The sequence below is a fragment of the Vicia villosa genome, linkage group LG3 (assembly GCF_029867415.1).
Source record: "Vicia villosa cultivar HV-30 ecotype Madison, WI linkage group LG3, Vvil1.0, whole genome shotgun sequence".
Lineage (NCBI taxonomy): Eukaryota > Viridiplantae > Streptophyta > Magnoliopsida > Fabales > Fabaceae > Vicia > Vicia villosa.
The window spans coordinates 58,712,888-58,729,990 of record NC_081182.1 but is presented as its reverse complement, the minus strand read 5'-3'; the positions used below and the strand labels follow the sequence as shown (position 1 = coordinate 58,729,990).

At 32.9% G+C, this 17,103-nt stretch overlaps 1 long non-coding RNA gene across 2 annotated transcripts; it reads right to left on the bottom strand.

The window, feature by feature from the left end:
- Positions 1–4,967: 4,967 nt before the first annotated feature.
- Positions 4,968–6,765, bottom strand: LOC131655856 (uncharacterized). Of its 2 annotated transcripts, none has more exons than XR_009299906.1 (3): positions 6,284–6,765; positions 5,490–5,859; positions 4,968–5,337 (listed from the first exon to the last, which is right to left on the bottom strand). It is a non-coding gene; the product is annotated as an uncharacterized LOC131655856 (long non-coding RNA). The 2 variants fall into 2 exon arrangements; XR_009299905.1 differs by having other exon boundaries at positions 4,969–5,337; positions 5,490–5,581; positions 5,668–6,765.
- Positions 6,766–17,103: the final 10,338 nt, after the last annotated feature.

Genomic DNA, 17,103 nt, shown 5'->3' with positions numbered 1-17,103 from the left:
AAATTTGCAAAAAAGTTCACCTTTTAAGAAGAATGTCTCCGTGCATTTAATTTTTACATTTTTCTAATTTTACCCCTATTTATTGCTTTAGAAATCGTTGTAAATATTAAATTGTAAAAAATTATGGGGGTGTATTTGGAATAGTGAAATTGAATGTAATAATTATATATTTTTTTCTTATATTTGAGACCATAAATTTTTTTTGTTGCTTATATTTGATACCGGAGGGAGTATATTGTGAAAAGAGAACCATAGAATATTTGGGACCATAGAATTTTTTTTTTATATTTGATACCAGAGGAAGTATATTGTAAAAAGAGAACCATAGAGGAAGTCATGTTTGGATTCTAGAATCAATTTGGTGCATATGATTTTAATATAGAATAACTATGTTTGTGTCTATAAAAGTTATAGCATAGTAATTAGTCTTTCAATCAAGTTTGTTGAATAGTCTGTGTAGACTTGGTAAATTCAGACTAATCCAACATACAAGTTGGTTAAACTTAACAAACGTATGATACACTTTCATTTTTCATAAGGATTTGTTTTCTTCTAAAGTGAATCTTTCCCTGTAGAATAATTTGAATTATATTTTTATTGTTTTTCACAATAATTAATTCTATTATTACATAATGATAAAATTTGCATCCTGTGCTCTAAAATTAACAATTGGATTAACTTGTACAATATGATGCAAGAGTTTCATTATATATTTTAAAAATCAAAGTGATTGACTATCACATAGATGTAAGAAGTATATTAACGGGCAGAGAAGTGATTCCATATGGTATATATATAACTAATGAAAATCACTTAGTTTAAGTAATTAACAAAAGAATAAGAGACAGTAAAAAGATGATAATGGTGATTATTATTATTATTATTATTAAAAAGAATAGAAACCAGATAAATGTTATCCTTCAATGGAACATACAAATGCGCAGAGGAAAAAAGAAGGCATTCAATGACAATGATGACAAGTTCGGAGGATTTCTTATTCTTACATAATCCTGTTAACATCTTCTAAGTTTCATATATCCAGCTACCCATCATTATCAAGATATATAGTACAAAATAAGAATAACAAATAAAAGGTGAAATGGAACACACACAAAAAACATTCTAAAGTTTCTTTTAATCAAAGAACATTCTACAGTATTGATAAATTGCCTAAAAAGTATTGAAAACTCTCCCAGCCATCAAACTGCACTGTTCTCTGGGAATTAAAATGATCATGGTCATTAACTAATACATTGCAACGATGGTGGTTTCAATCAACTCAAAGTCACCAAATGAAAACATTTAGAAATTCTAAAAGCCTGTAGATTGTGACTTCATTTTCTCAAACTCGGGCAGTAAAAAGTGACACTGCTACACAGATGGAGCCAATAACTTAAGAAGAAACCAACATTGTTGAACTCACTGTTATCAGAATCGCGATCAGAATCGTAAAATCCATGGATTTTGCGATTTTGCTCACCCTAAACGATCTGAATCGTGAGTAGAATCCTAATCCAGAGCAAAATCCCAATAAAATCGCACAAAATCGCAGAATCGCAGCAAAATCCGCGATTTTATATGGATTCCACCGATTTTGGGCTTTTTTTATTGTGGGTAATTTTAGAATGGGTAAAGGCGACCCGTTTAATAATTGTTCTGTTCTGGGCTAATAATTGACTGTTCTAGGATAATAATTGTTTCTAATATGGACTATGGCTAACAGGTTAATCTGTATATATATAGTTATATAGTTATATACTATTATGAGTTGAATCCATCGATTTTGGTTGCGATTTTCGATTATGCGATCTTGATTTCCCCTTTCGATTCAACAAAACGATTTGAGTAGAATCCACCGATTTTGGTTGCGATTTACGATTTTTCGATCTTACTATACTCTTTCGATTCAAAGTAAACTCTCGATTCTGACAACCTTGGTTGAACTCAACATTGTTCAGCTTCAAGCAAAGATAAAGTAACATATAACAATAGCATTCAACATCATAAACTAATTATTTCATGCCCACCTGCAGAATAACTGTCAGGTTGATGATTGTTTTACCAATTTGAAACTGCATCACATTCACTTGCACATACTGTTGAGCTATGTTCAAGCTTCTTAGCTTTCTGATCCTTTGTTATGGTAAGACATGTATCACATTTAAAGAAAACATCAGACCCAACATAACCTATCAAATCCTTTTTCATCACATTTTTGCTTCTTCTCCTAATCCAGTGGTAAGACGAAAAAGAAAAAACTGGTCAAAATTACAAAGAATCCTATCAAATCTTTTTTCAACGTATTGTCGCTTCATCTCCTGTTCCATTTCCAGCCTAACGATACAAACTCTGAACAACAGCGACGAAGCAACCGTAGAAAAATTATGCAAATTCGACCCAAAACCGGAACCCGAAACTCAAACTATATCTTTAAAATACAATACTACAATTGAAAATTTATATAGTCTAAAGTAAAAGTTAGATTCATCAAATTTAGCACAACCATTACAAACTCAAAACCAGAAGCAGTAGAAAATATAACACTAATAACCACCAGAAAACAAAATAAAACCAGATACCGCAACAGGCCAAGACAGAACTAAAATGCACTTGGAGCAAAAGCAGAACAAACGATTCAGCTCATAGTACCTGAAGCACACATAGAAAAAAATCGACTACTCCCGAAAAGATTAAACTAATAGAGCTAACAACATTATCAAGCAGAAGGGATGAAACTGACAACTCCAACACAATGAATACCTACTGTCGCGTAATACAGCTGATCCGCCATAACCATAACAACATGTTACTGTTTCATGTTGTTGATCCAAAACTGTACCTGAGCACCCTTTAGTATCGCAACCCCACGAAGCATCACTAAATAACTACAAAGTTTCAAACAAAGCATAACTCAACTATTTTATTTAACACTTGTTGAATATTATTTTTCTTAGTTACATGATATATTTGTTACTAGTTTCTTCTCACTAACTAAAATGATTGATTGCAAGATTTATGGAAATTGTTAATCCAATGCGTGTTTCAGATCAAGCAAATGCAGTATGGAAGCAGTAGCATGAACCAACATTAGATGAAGGTTTGTCATCCTAAATAATCAATTCAACTTATATTTGTATGTACCAATTTAAACAACCAACAGTTTCATATATACCCATAGGAAAATGATTTTTCCCTCCTTATTTCTAGAAGATGAGATTATACCAAGATCTTTAATAGGAGAGTTCAGATGACTGGTGCTGCATAGACCTGTCCTGCTCTGCTACCCGAAATGTGAGCCAAGTGGTTTTGTATCATCTCATAAGCATAGACATTGAAGGTGGTCAAGATAGTGAAAGAATTTGAGTATGTGGTCACTGGTGGAGCCATACGAAGTAGTAAATCTTTGCGGTATTTCTAAAAACACGCCAAAAAAAACCTCAGTCAGTAAGTGATAGATATAAGTAACCATGAAATTAGCTGGCAATGAAGAAGGTTAGATAAATAATATACTCTCCAAAAAAATGAAACAATAACCATTGAGACAAGATGTTTCAACAAAAACCAAAATCACATATAACCCATAATTTAAGTTGTGAACTTAAAGCAAATACTACTGATATCGAAAATAAATGAACCAAAACCACACATACCTTGGTGTAACTTAAAGCATAATAATCCTGGAATTGCTCTTAAAGCAAATACAAGATGTCAAAAATAATAACAAATATAGAAACTGATATCACTATCAGTTAGTTAATATTTTCTAAAGTGATTGTGTGTTGCAGTCGAAAATTTAAACTTTTCATAACCAAGGTGTACTTTCCGAAAATCTATACATTCAAAACTTATTATAACCAGACCTACAAACAAAATAAAACAGTTACCTGAACTACAGAGTTGCGTCTTTCGCAATTCAAGAACATGTTGGGATGAAAATTTACGCGTGACAATATAGGCATTATCGTACTTTGCAGCAGCTTTATTTGCTTCGTCCTCAACAAATACATCAAAGCGTCTATGTTGGTTAAGGTAATGGGGCCAACTTGTCGGAGAGAGATGTTTCAAAATCCTCTCACTACAAGAAATTTGACATTTACCAACGGTAAAAATTAGTTGGTAAAGGTCCAAAAACCATTGGTAAAAGTCAGAAAACCTATACCAACGGACGTTTGTTTCCGTCAACTATAATTTCCTATACCGTCGGAAAATTACCGTCCCAATATCTTATACCAACGCTGATTTTGTGGCGTTGGTCAAAATTTTGAGACTATAGCAACGGCCAATTACACTATTTAATAGTTTTACCCACCATATATTTCTGTTGGTATAGGTGAAATTAAGTGTTGGTATATGTCTCTGTTTTTTTACAATTATTTAATTCCTATAATTTATATTTTTTAATAATCAAAATTTGGCAATATTTTCTATATGCATCACACAAAATTTAAAGTAACGTCAAATAAATTTTCAATTATATTGTCAAAATAGTAAGCCTTACAAATGTATCAAAATAACGAAAACAACGAGAGTTTGTCTAAAAGATAAAAGCACCAAAATAGATGTTACAAAAAATTTAAAATAAAAAAACGCATATCTAAGATAAAAGAAGCCTTTAATCTTCCTCTCTTCAATCTTCATCCGGACATGAACTTCGGAAATTTGTCTCGTTTGGAACATTAGAAGCATCCATATCCTATTGAAATGAGCATGAAAACATGAATTAAAAAAAGACTTTTTAATGGACACACATCCAACAACTATGTGTATGATCTACAATTCAATTAACTCCCATATACAAACACAGGTTTCATATAAGAGCAAATACTAAGTGTCAGTGGTCATGCATTCATGATAGCACTTCCATTAGCACATGATATATATATATATATATATATATATATATATATATATATATATATATATATATATATATATATATATATATATATATATATATATAAGAATCTACAACCACAATTGTAAATATTATTAATAATTCGAATTATAAACTGCATAAGGATCAATAGAACTGTACACAATCAGCTATAAGGAAAAATAAAATTGACAATATACAAGAATGATAAATTGCATTTTACATTTTCACCTTAACCATCATCATACTAATACATACAAACTCAATTCAAACCAAATTTGATCATTCAACTAACAAACCTTTTACATAGGAGTCAATATTAGCAATGTTTTCAGAGTTTGACCAGCCATTAGGTGATAAAATGCGAAGAAATGTAAAAATGTCATTCACCTGAAATCCTCTGAAGTGTCTGCATGGAAGGATCCATTTTGTAGCACCACCAAATAGAACCAACACACGCAAAGCTTAAAGAATAGCAATAAGGGAGAGATAATGAGAAAAGAAAAGAAGTGTATACATGGCAGGGCAGAAAAACTGTGAATCACATAAAGCAATCTAAATTTCAAACATTCAAAATAGATATTATGAAATTTGTAATGAGCAAAGGGTGAAATACCTCATTGAATTGGTCCTTAAGATGTTCCAGTTGCTCTTTTAGCAGCTCTACTTCTATCTCTGCATTATTAGCTTGCATTCCACTTGTTCAAGCTACAATAAGAAAATTATACAACTTAAAAAATTATTCATAGATGTAAACGACCATTAGTTTGAACACTAGCAACAAATATGGCAACCTGCATTTGCATTTATTTAGAAATAGAAAACTCTGAGTCACATTTCAGTTGTGAATTATCATCCTGAACTCTATTTTATTCACTCTCTCTATGCTCTCTGAAAGCTGGCCTAACCTACCTTCTAAAGATGCTTCTTTATCTTCAACTGAGGCTGCATAAGACTCAGCTTTTATGCGAAGGTTTGTCTCGTACCTAAATTTCATATGTAAGAATCAAACATCAAACGAGCTTTAACAACAAATTTGGAAAATATCATTACATGTTAACATCAGACCATATCAATAAATCAATATGATACATTCCTTCATGTGATCCTAGTAGTGAGGTATTTTTGGAACTCAATCATCCATTCCTTCATGTGATCCTCAAAGAACTCAGGGAGCTCTTGAAAATTCAATGACAAAAATAAACTACAACACAGTTTATGCGACTAAACCAGATTTGCTGCAGGTGGTGATGGTACCACAGTTGCAGCAAGGACAATTAACGATGCAGACTTAAGAAAAATTTCAAGCAAAGGGAGCAGCAAAATTATCGAGACAATACTTTAAATCAATCCAGAGATCGGAGGATTTATATTGTTTACGAAATTTACTGAAAATTGAATTAGCAGTACCTAGAATACCATTAATGGAAGCGTAATCATTAACTTGAGATGCATTTTGGAGATAGACGAAGAGTTCAGGTAGAGCGATGGCCATGATTTGGAGAAATCATGGTTGTCAATGATAGCTAGGGTTTCACTAAACTGAGATTGGATTTTGGGACTAGCGGAGAGCACTAGAGAGACGATTAGGATTTTGATCTGTTCCATCTCGAAATCAAGGATAGAACTGTCTTTTAACACCCATCGGAGACGGAGGTGGTTTTTTAAGTTGACGGCGGTGGATTAATGGATCTGCTCACCAACAGCTTGTTCGAGGACAAGACGGAGTAAGACGAGGTATTAGTTTGGAAGATCGGCTGCTTCAACTAGGGAGGATTCGGCGCGGCGGCGAGGCTCTTGTGCTTGAGAGAGAGTGTTGAGGAAGCATTCGGAGACGAGTTGAAGAGTTTGAGGGTTCCATTCCATCGTGCTTGTGAGACAGTGATTTTCTAATTTTATTTTCTTTTTTTAATTAAAAAAATTAAAGAGGTGAAAATTGAGCGCCTTTGGTGAAAATTGAGCGGCTTTTTTTCCAAATCATATACCAACGGTTGACTTATAATTCCAGTCTCTAAATACTCTTTATACCAACGCTTTTTTTACAGTCACTAAAGGTGTCCGTTGGTATATGGCAAGTTTCTTGTAGTGTCTGAAAAATACATATCCATAAACAATTCAACATTTAGAATAATTGTATCCCTCCTGCAAGCAACAAAAAAAGCTTTTATATAGCACATATATGGTTATTTGAGGTATTAATCAGTCACCTATTAGAAGGAAAAAACTAATCAAAAATTAAATTTGAAGTGAAATAGAAGTCACGCACGTTGAATGTTTAAAACAATAATAATGACCATAACACACCATTGTATGGCAAGTAGTCTGTGTTTGTCTTTGCCTTTCCAAACACATGAGCTGAAACCAAAATAACCAATCAAACAATGCATTTTCTCAACAATGAATGAGAAAATATATCACTTTAAACTCACATCACATTCATGAGTTATGATCACCATGTCAAGGATATAGTTGATTCAATTTGGATTCTATGCAGTCACATAAACTCTAAATTGTATTCAAAGTAAATATAGTAAAACTCCATGTCATCTGATCTTTTTCGCACTGCAACAGGTTTTAATTCGAATGTCGATATCATCCCGTGCTCTACTGCTCTCAAACCTGACCGGGTCTTTCAAACCTCAGACCATGAAACGCAGCAACGACAACCACTGTGTCATTCCTGCTTTTCATCAAACATATGGAGGGCAAGCTCAGACATGCCTTAAATCGGGAAACTGAAACTGAACAGGTTGTCAATATTGCAAAAATAAACAAAATAGCAGCTCTCTTTCACCATTTCAACATGACCAAATCCAAAAACCATTCAGCACATATTGGAATATTGGTTAGGTTTGTCAATGATAACATAAAATCTGCAGATTTGAACATTTTCAATATCAAACAATATTCAAGGTAATCAACATGACATCAACCAACGAAAAAAACCCACATTATAAAAGGTCTAATCTATGCACTAACCTTTGAGTTGTCCATACCTCAGAGACCACTGTTCACCCGAAATCAGCCACAGAGAAACAAACAATGAAACCCTAAGATTTTCATTCTTCATTTTCCAGAAACCCTTCTCAAATTGTTGCAAAAACAATAACACAGCCATAGCCACAGAGATCATAATGAAACCCTAAATGTTACCGTCAGTTTCCAAATACATAAAATCCTTTAGAAATTTTTGTAGAAAAAGAAAAAAAGACAACAGATCCGTAGATCCAAAAACACAAAGAACAAAAATCAGAAAAATCTCACCAAAGTTCTGGAACCATAACATCACCTTCATATCCTTCAACACATTAGTAAACTGAGAACATCAAAACCCTCTTCATCACCACTTAGTAACAACAAAAAACCCCAGATCTGAAGAAGAAGATGCTCACCTTATGTTCAGATAACCGCACCGTCGGCGAAGCTTCCCTCTTCCGCGTGAGTCAACACCACCAAACCTGAAACAACAAACACCAAATCAAAATCAAAATCGAACATGTCTGAAACTCAATAATAACAATGAAGAAGGAGATGGAGAAGGAAGAAGAAGATGAAGGAGGAAGACGAATAGGGAGAAGACGAAGAGAGGGAAAAGAGAAGAAAGAAGAGAAAGAGAGGGAAGAGAGAGAAGACGAATAGGGAGAAGAGGAAGAGAGGGAAGAGAGGGAACATTTCTTCTCTGCAACATTTGTACTGATGAAAATTTTATGGTTCAATTACATTACAATGCAAATTGGATATTGTACATATGTGGCCCAATGGTAACACAAACAGACCAAACCATTAGTTTCAATGTAGCCAAATTCTGAATTTAGTTACAAAAAGTAATTTTTAGACACATTTTGCCCCCAAAACAATTAGGTGTAATTTTTTAACCAAAGGGCATATTAGTATTTAACAGGTACTTGTGTTTTCTTATTTTATAGATTAGTCTTCCGATGATTCTGCATTCCAACCAAATAATAATCAGTATAATCAGTAGCCAAGTCTCCAACAAAAAATGGTGCAATTAAACAATAATAGAAATCCATAACCTTCAGATTAATTACTTTGCTTATTGCAAATAACTTTAACAGTTCCAACCTGCAAACAAATAATACAATTTCTTGAATAATAAATACAATGACCTCAAACCACCACCAGACACTAACTAATCTTTATAGGTCCACATATTAGTTTCAAAGCAAGAGGTAAAAAAGGAAGGTGATGATTCTGCAGTGCAGAAATTGTGGCCTTTAATCATGTTTATGATGGTGAATCATTATTATTATTATCATCATTTTCAATAATTGTACCCTTTAATCATTTCTAAGTATTTCAATCATCATTGGATTCCGCCTCCTTCTGGTTGGTTCAAGTGCAACGTCGACGCGGGTTTTAACCGCAATCAAGGAACTACTAATAGAGGTTGGTGTATCCGGGATAGTTTTGGAAATTTTGTTAATGCGGGTGTTGCTTGGGATTTTGGTTCTTTCTCCATTCTTGAAGCGGAGGCTTTGGCGTTGAAAGAAGCTATCCAAGGAGCCTTAGCTCTTCATCTTGATCGGATTGTGTTCGAGAGTGACTCGTAACAAGTTGTGCAAGCAATCCATTCCAACATGATTGAAGGCTCAGATTTTAGTTTTATTATTCGTTCTATTAAGCTATCAAATATTTCATACGGGCTTAACTTGAATCATTTATAATTATATATAGCTTCATATAGCTTTGAATTGAATATCTATAATTCTATATAGAAATTCATCAGGCACGGAAACTAAAATAACTATTTCCGAGTAAACTCATAATTGGTCCAAAAACACAAATGATATTCAAAATTGTCAGTCATGAACACAATAAAAATAAGTTGCTTATAAACATACACTGTAGTCAGTAGGGATGGTAAACATTAAAATAGATTTCAATCTGGTTCAATGCTTGAAGTGCAGCTTCGGCAGCTTGCACGTCATAAAACTCAATAAACTTCAGATGCTTCATTTCTTGATATTCATAGATATGCAATTAAGAACAAGTAGTCTTGCATATGGTTCCAAAAAAACAATTTGTATTGCATATTATGAAGTAACAACCTCATAGATCATGAATTAATATTTACACCTCCATAAAACAACCTCGTAGATTATGAATTAATACTTACGCCTCCATAAAAACAACATCGTAGATTATGAAATAATACTTACATCTCCATAAAAACAACATCGTAGATTATGAATTAATACTAACAACATGAAGCCAAAACTCAAAACACTCCTTCCATTAATCCAACAGTAATCTTTCTATAATAATTTTCAGAGTAAATAAACACAATGAAGATCATCAATGTAAAAAAAACTAAGCAAAACATTATAAGAAATTAATAGAGAGCTAAATGCTTAAGAGTATTATAAAAATCACTTTAAATTATTTTTTCCCATAGTACTTACTGTAGACATAGATATTGCCCTTAACATCAACAAAGCCCCAAAAAATATTGATTAGAAAACTTATCCACCATGTGTTTGTTCAAAGCATAAGTCCTAATAACCTGCAAAATACAATGACACAAGAATATAACAGTTAATATATGGCCACAGACAAAACCTTTTCTTTTTCAATTTAATTCATTTTTATTACATTCATGAGAAAATCTTCAATTGGTAACAAATGAATTCAAAGAATACAAACAATAATGACTAATTTAAGACACGTCCATATGATTCAAACCAAAATGTTATAAGAAAAATGAGTTTCAACCTCCAATTTTGAAGTTATGCATCCTTTGGCCAACAACGTATAAGAAAAACCACATAGCATGAAAGAAAATAAAGAAAAAAGCACTCAATCATTTGTAACTATAGTTGATGCTGAATTTTACAAAGATGGAGATAAATAGAGTTACGAACAAACCTTAAGTTTATCTTTGAAGGACGAAAATGGATGAAGAGAGATAATGGTCGAAAACACACATTTGAAACATGTCCATGCCTTTGAAAACAAAATCAACAACAAAAACTAATTAAATTCAGAACATAATAGGGAAATAAACCCTAACTGCTAAATCAATTTATCTAACCCCAAAATCCATAATTTAATGCAACCAACTATAAATCCCTAATTTATTACAATTGAAGAATAAAACAAACAGACCGTAATGACAAAATGAATATCACGTCATCAAGAATTGAATGATTCTAAATCATATGAAGAATTTAACCAAAGCACTGTTATAAAACTCATATATGAAATTTTTTCACAAATGGATGATATTATGATACAAAAATACGCATATTCAAAAGAAACAGAAGCAGAGAACTGGCATATCGATGATGCTTAGACTACATGAGTATTGCCAACTCGCAGTTTGGAGGAAGAATATGTTTGGTTTAAGGTTTGAATAGATACACTTTCATATATTTATGGTTGGTTTGGAAACTACCGAAATTGAAAGAGTGAGATGATTGGAAGTTGTGTAATTTATGGTTGTACATCTTCTGTTTTATAACGTTAACCAATAAAATCAAATAATACAGGACCAAATTTACGAAAACAGGATTATTCATTTAACTAGTTTTAATTTATAGAATAGAAAACATTTGAAGTTATGTGAAAAAATAGTTGAAAAAAATAATTCAAAATCTATTAAAATGACATGTCAGCAATATTAATTGTCAAATGAATGATGTTACAACATGGCGTAGAATAGTCCATTTTATTCAAGGAATTTGAAAAGTTTAAACATTTAATCAAAAGGTTAAACGTGGAATTTCCAGGTAATTAAATTTTAATAAATAAATAATAGACTAGATTAATGTTAAATTCATTTTCCTTAATGGTGCTGCTAAGTGTACGATGATGACTTTAATTTATTTGAACGGATCAACTAACAAAATCAGAAAAATGATCAAACACCAAGGACTAAGAGTAATTCCAACGAGATATTTTTCTCCGGTTCTATAATTTGGCCAACATGTTTTTCAAAATTTTCTCCATTGGAGTTAACCATCCTGGCCAACCGTTGCAATGCAATAGCAACATATCTTTAGAATTTAATAATAATAAAATTAATATTGTCATTGTTAAACAACTCTTTCTTTATTTTTTTTCTTTTTGTTTAACACTTTACTTGATTATAAATAAGTTTATTTGATAAATTTTATACACAAATTTTCTCTCACACATTTATTTTCCCTTAAAGTTTTAATTTAAATTGCTATTTTAAATAAATTAAAATTTAATATAAATAAAATATTAATATATAAAGTAAAGTTGTGGGATACAATATAAATTTTTTAAAATAGTACTGTTGGATTGAAAATTGGATGAGTTGCTTCAAGATGATGTGTCTTAGTAAGTCCAACACAGAACCCAAAAATGAGTTGCACCATTGAAGATGCTCTAAGGTATACTAATTGCCACATGGCATTCTATCAAGACCTTTCTTCACAATCATGCGGACACACGCTCCACCATAAAGGATGACACTTGTTCTTTTTAATAATATTTTATTTTCTTAATTTTGTAAAAATATTTAACATTAAAATTTTAAAACTAAAGTCTCAATTTGTAAAAAAAAACTAAAGTAGTGGTGGTGGAAGTGTGGTCCCACTTTTTCACCAAAGAGAAAAGCAAACAATGTCGTAGAAACATTAAAATAGAAAAATTATCTATGCACTTATATGCCTTATAAGAACCCTTGGTGAAAATCCAAAAATACTCTTAAATTCTAATATGTTTCTTCGAAGACACATTTTTTTTTTTTTTAAAAAAAAAATCGCATATGCATATTCGAACTCGCCCTATTTTATAAAAAAAAAGTGATTTCGGATATGCATATGCGAAGTCATATTTTTTTTTTTTAAAAATGGTGTCTTCGGAGATGCGTATCTGAAATAATTTGAGGTATTTCAGAAAACACAAACAGTCACCCCCACTCTTTGCATTTTATTTAAACACCAAATATTTTCTACAATAGCAAAAACCAATTTTTACCAAAACTTGTATCGAAGATTCATACTCTACAAGTTTCATTCAAGCATTCTCAGAAGCTCAAAGCTCCAACTTCAACTCAAAGCTCAACAAATTTGTAAGTTTTCCATACTCTTTACCTCAAACTCAAATTTAGAATTTACGGTTGTTAGAATTTAGTACAATGTGTAAACAATTGGATATGAAGCAAAAGTTGAAATTAGATATTCAACAACTTAGAAGATCATTAAATGTGTTGAAGCACATAGAGGATGATGTAGATGTAGAAGTTTTGAAGAAAGTAGATGATATGCATAAGGGTTTAAGAGATAAGGGACATATACTTGAAAACTTAGATGCATTGGACCAAACACTAAGCATTAAGGAGCATGAGAGTAACGATGAGCTGCAAGATGCTCCAAAAGAATTGATTAATGTTATTGAAGAGGTATCAAGTCGAGCCAAAATTGGTTTGAAGAGAATGGGGGAACTTGACACTAAACAGTTTCTTGAAGCTATGAAGCAAAGGTATACTGCAGGAGGAAGCTGAAGACAAAGCTATATAACTAGAAGTTCATTTAGGAAGAGTATCTAAAAGACCAAGATTCACATTCATTCAAAGTTGTCATGACAGGAAAAAAAATAGAACTTATTAAAGAAGACAATGAAAAGCTGAGTGGACTGAGAAAAGAAGTGGGTGAAAGGGCATATGATGTTAGAAAATTCACTTAATACTGTATTGATTTAGTGTGCCCAGTCTTTAATAACACAAATCATATGTATTTATAGTATTTGATTTTGTCTCTATTAGTTTCCTTATTGGTAGCGTGTACATTAAGTTCCCTTGATTCTTGGATCGTGAATAATACTGCATCTCTTGTATAAGTAGCGTGACTTGTAATGATAAAGATTCATCCCTTCAAACCATTCTATCTATATTTCCCAGTTGGTATCAGAGCTTCAAGCCTGAAAGCTCTCGATCCACCATAACCACCATGAAAACCATTGCTAACTTAAAGAAAAATGACCTACTAACATCAGTTTCTGTCAAGTTGGACAGAAAGAATTTTCCCTTATGGAGGTCACTAGTTTTACCTGTCATTAGGGGTTGTAAACTAGATGGCTATACACTAAGAGCAAAGGAACACCTTCAAGATTTCATCACTGTTGATGATTCAAGCAAGACAAAAAAATCCAAGCTTTGAAAAATGGGTAGTAGATGACCAAATGTTGCTTGGTTGGTTAATGAATTCAATGACCATTGACATTGCTACACAGTTGGTGCACTGTGAAAGCTCCAAACAACTTTGGGATGAGGCTCAAAGTTTGAGAGGTGCTCACTCCAGATCTCAAATCACATATTTGAAATTTGAATTCCATGGTACAAGAAAAGGAAACCTAAAAATGGAGGAGTATCTGACTAAGATGAAAAAGTTGATAGATTAACTAAAGCTACCAGGAAATCCTGTCACAATCTCGGATCTAATCATTCAAATTTTGAATGGTTTGGACTTTAACTACAACCCTATAATAGTCAAACTGTCAGATAAATCATCACTCACTTGGGTTGATCTACAAGCTCAACTATTAGCCTTTAAAAATAGGCTTGATCAACTCAACAACATCACAAATATGTCTCTCCATGTTTCTGCAAATGTTGCCAACAAAATTGAATACAAAGGCAACAAGTTTAACTCAAACACACAAAACTCAAATTGGAGAGGTTCCAATTTCAAGAACCATATAAGAGGCAGAGAAAGAGGGAGAATGTCCAAACCAACATATCAAGTGTGCAACAGAACAGGTCACATAGCAATGAATTGCTTCCACGGGTTTGACAAATCTTACTCAAATTTATCAACTGATGTAAAGAAAGGTGATACACACTGTGCATATATGGCCTCACCACATTATGCACAAGACTATGATTTGTACTTTGATAGTGGTGCAAGCAATCATGTCACACATCAAACTGAAAAGTTTCAAGACTTAACCGAGCATAATGGTAAGAATTCACTTGTTGTTGGAAATGGTGCTAAGGTGGATATTATTGGTACAGGTTCATCCAATCTAAATTCACTTAAATTGCATAACATGTTATATGTACCAAACATTACCAAAAATCTACTTAATATATCCAAATTGACTCATGATAATAACATCATTGTTGAGTTTGATGTTGATTGTTGCCTCGTGAAGGACAAAATGACAGGGAATGCACTCCTAAGAGGGAGACTTAAAGATGGATTGTACCAACTCTCAAGATCAAATAATAGGTCCAATGACCCACGTGCTTACATTTCACTCAAGGAAAACTGGCATAGAAAACTTGGACATCCCAACAATAAAGTGTTAGACAAAGTCTTGAACAATTGCAAAATCAAGACACCACCTAGTGATAGTGACCACCCTACCTTCTATGAAGCTTGTCAATTTGGGAAAAATGCATCTTTTACCATTTAATTCTCCTGGTTCATATGCCCTTGAGCCATTAGATTTGATTCAAACTGATGTATGGGGTCCTTCCTGAATAAGTTCTACCTCTGATTTTAAATATTATGTCCATTTCATAGATGACTGAAGCAGATTTACTTGGATTTTTCCCTTAAAACATAAATCTGAAACCATACATACCATTTATCAATTTAAAAACTTGGTGGAAAATCAATTGAACAAAAGGATAAATACTATCCAATGTGATGATGGTGGTGAATTTAAACCAATTCAGAAACAAGCATTAGAAACAGACATACAATTTAGAATGTCTTGTCCATACACATCCTAACAAAATGGTTGAGCTAAAAGAAAACATAGACATATTGCTGAGCTATGCTTAACTTTACTTGCTCAGGCCAAAATTCCAATATCTTTTTGGTGGGATGCTTTCTCAATTGCAGTTTATTTGATCAATAGGTTGCCATCAACAACAAATTTTAATGAAAGTCCCTGCACCCTAATCACCAAAAAGGAACATGACCATAAAGCTCTAAAACCTTTTGGATGTGCCTGTTATCCCTGTCTCAGACCATATAATCAACATAAGATGCAATTCCTCACCATAAGATGTGTTTTCCTAGGTTACAACAACTCTCACAAAGACTATAAATGTCCCAACTCCCATGGAAGAGTCTTTATCTCAAGACATATTATGTTCAATGAGAATCAATTCCCTTTTCATGATGGCTTCCTCAATACAAAAGGCCATTGGAAAAGATAATCAGTACTGGCCCTTTACATAGTTTATTTCCTCTATGTCGTGCATGTAATGATAACTTGAGTCCAACAAATGAAATAGAAGCAACTGCAAGTCATGATACTCTCACATCAGCTGCAAATCAAGGTAACAGCTCACCGGCTACAATACTGACAGTCAACAACAACTCAGCATTCAAGGTGAAGGTGACTCAATCAATGTAGAGGAAAACAACATTGAAACTATGGCATCAAATGACGACACAATATAGACAACCAATAACATCAACGATCAACATGAAGTTGTGGCAACTCACAAAATGTGTACTAGGAGCAAGGTAGGAATTCATAAACCAAAATTACTCTACATTGGTCTCACTGAATCAGAAATGCAAGATATTGAATCAAGAAATGTGAATGAGGCACTCGCTAGTCCACTTTGGAAGGAAGCAATGGGCAATGAGTACAAAGCTCTCATGTTGAATCACACATGGAATCTAGTACCATACACAGGCCAAGAAAATATTATTGAATCAAAATGGATCTTCAAAACATAGTACAAAACAGATGGATCCATTGAAAGGAGAAAGGCGAAATTAGTTGCTAAGGGCTTTCAACAAACTGTTGGATTAGACTATGATGAAACATTCAATCATGTGGCAAAGGCTAACACAATTAGAAATATCATGTCAATAGCAGTTCATCTCAACTGGGACATTAGACAATTGGACATAAATAATGCTTTTTTCAATGGCTGCCTAAAAGAACATGTCTATTTGCATCAACCAGAGGAATTTCTCAACTATACACATCCAAATTACAACTGCAAACTATCAAAAGCAATCCATGGTTTGAAACGGGCACCAAGAGCATGGTATGATGGCCTCAAACATGCATTGTTAAGTTGGGGATTTCAGAACACCAAGAGTGACACTTCACTATTCTTTCTCAAAGGTACTGATCACACAACTTTTTTCCTCATTTTTGTTGATGATATCATCATCACAGGTAGGAATAACAAATTTCTAGAAGCTTTTATCAAAGAGTTAAACATTGTGTTCTCATTAAAAGATCTTAGCCAATTGCATTACTTT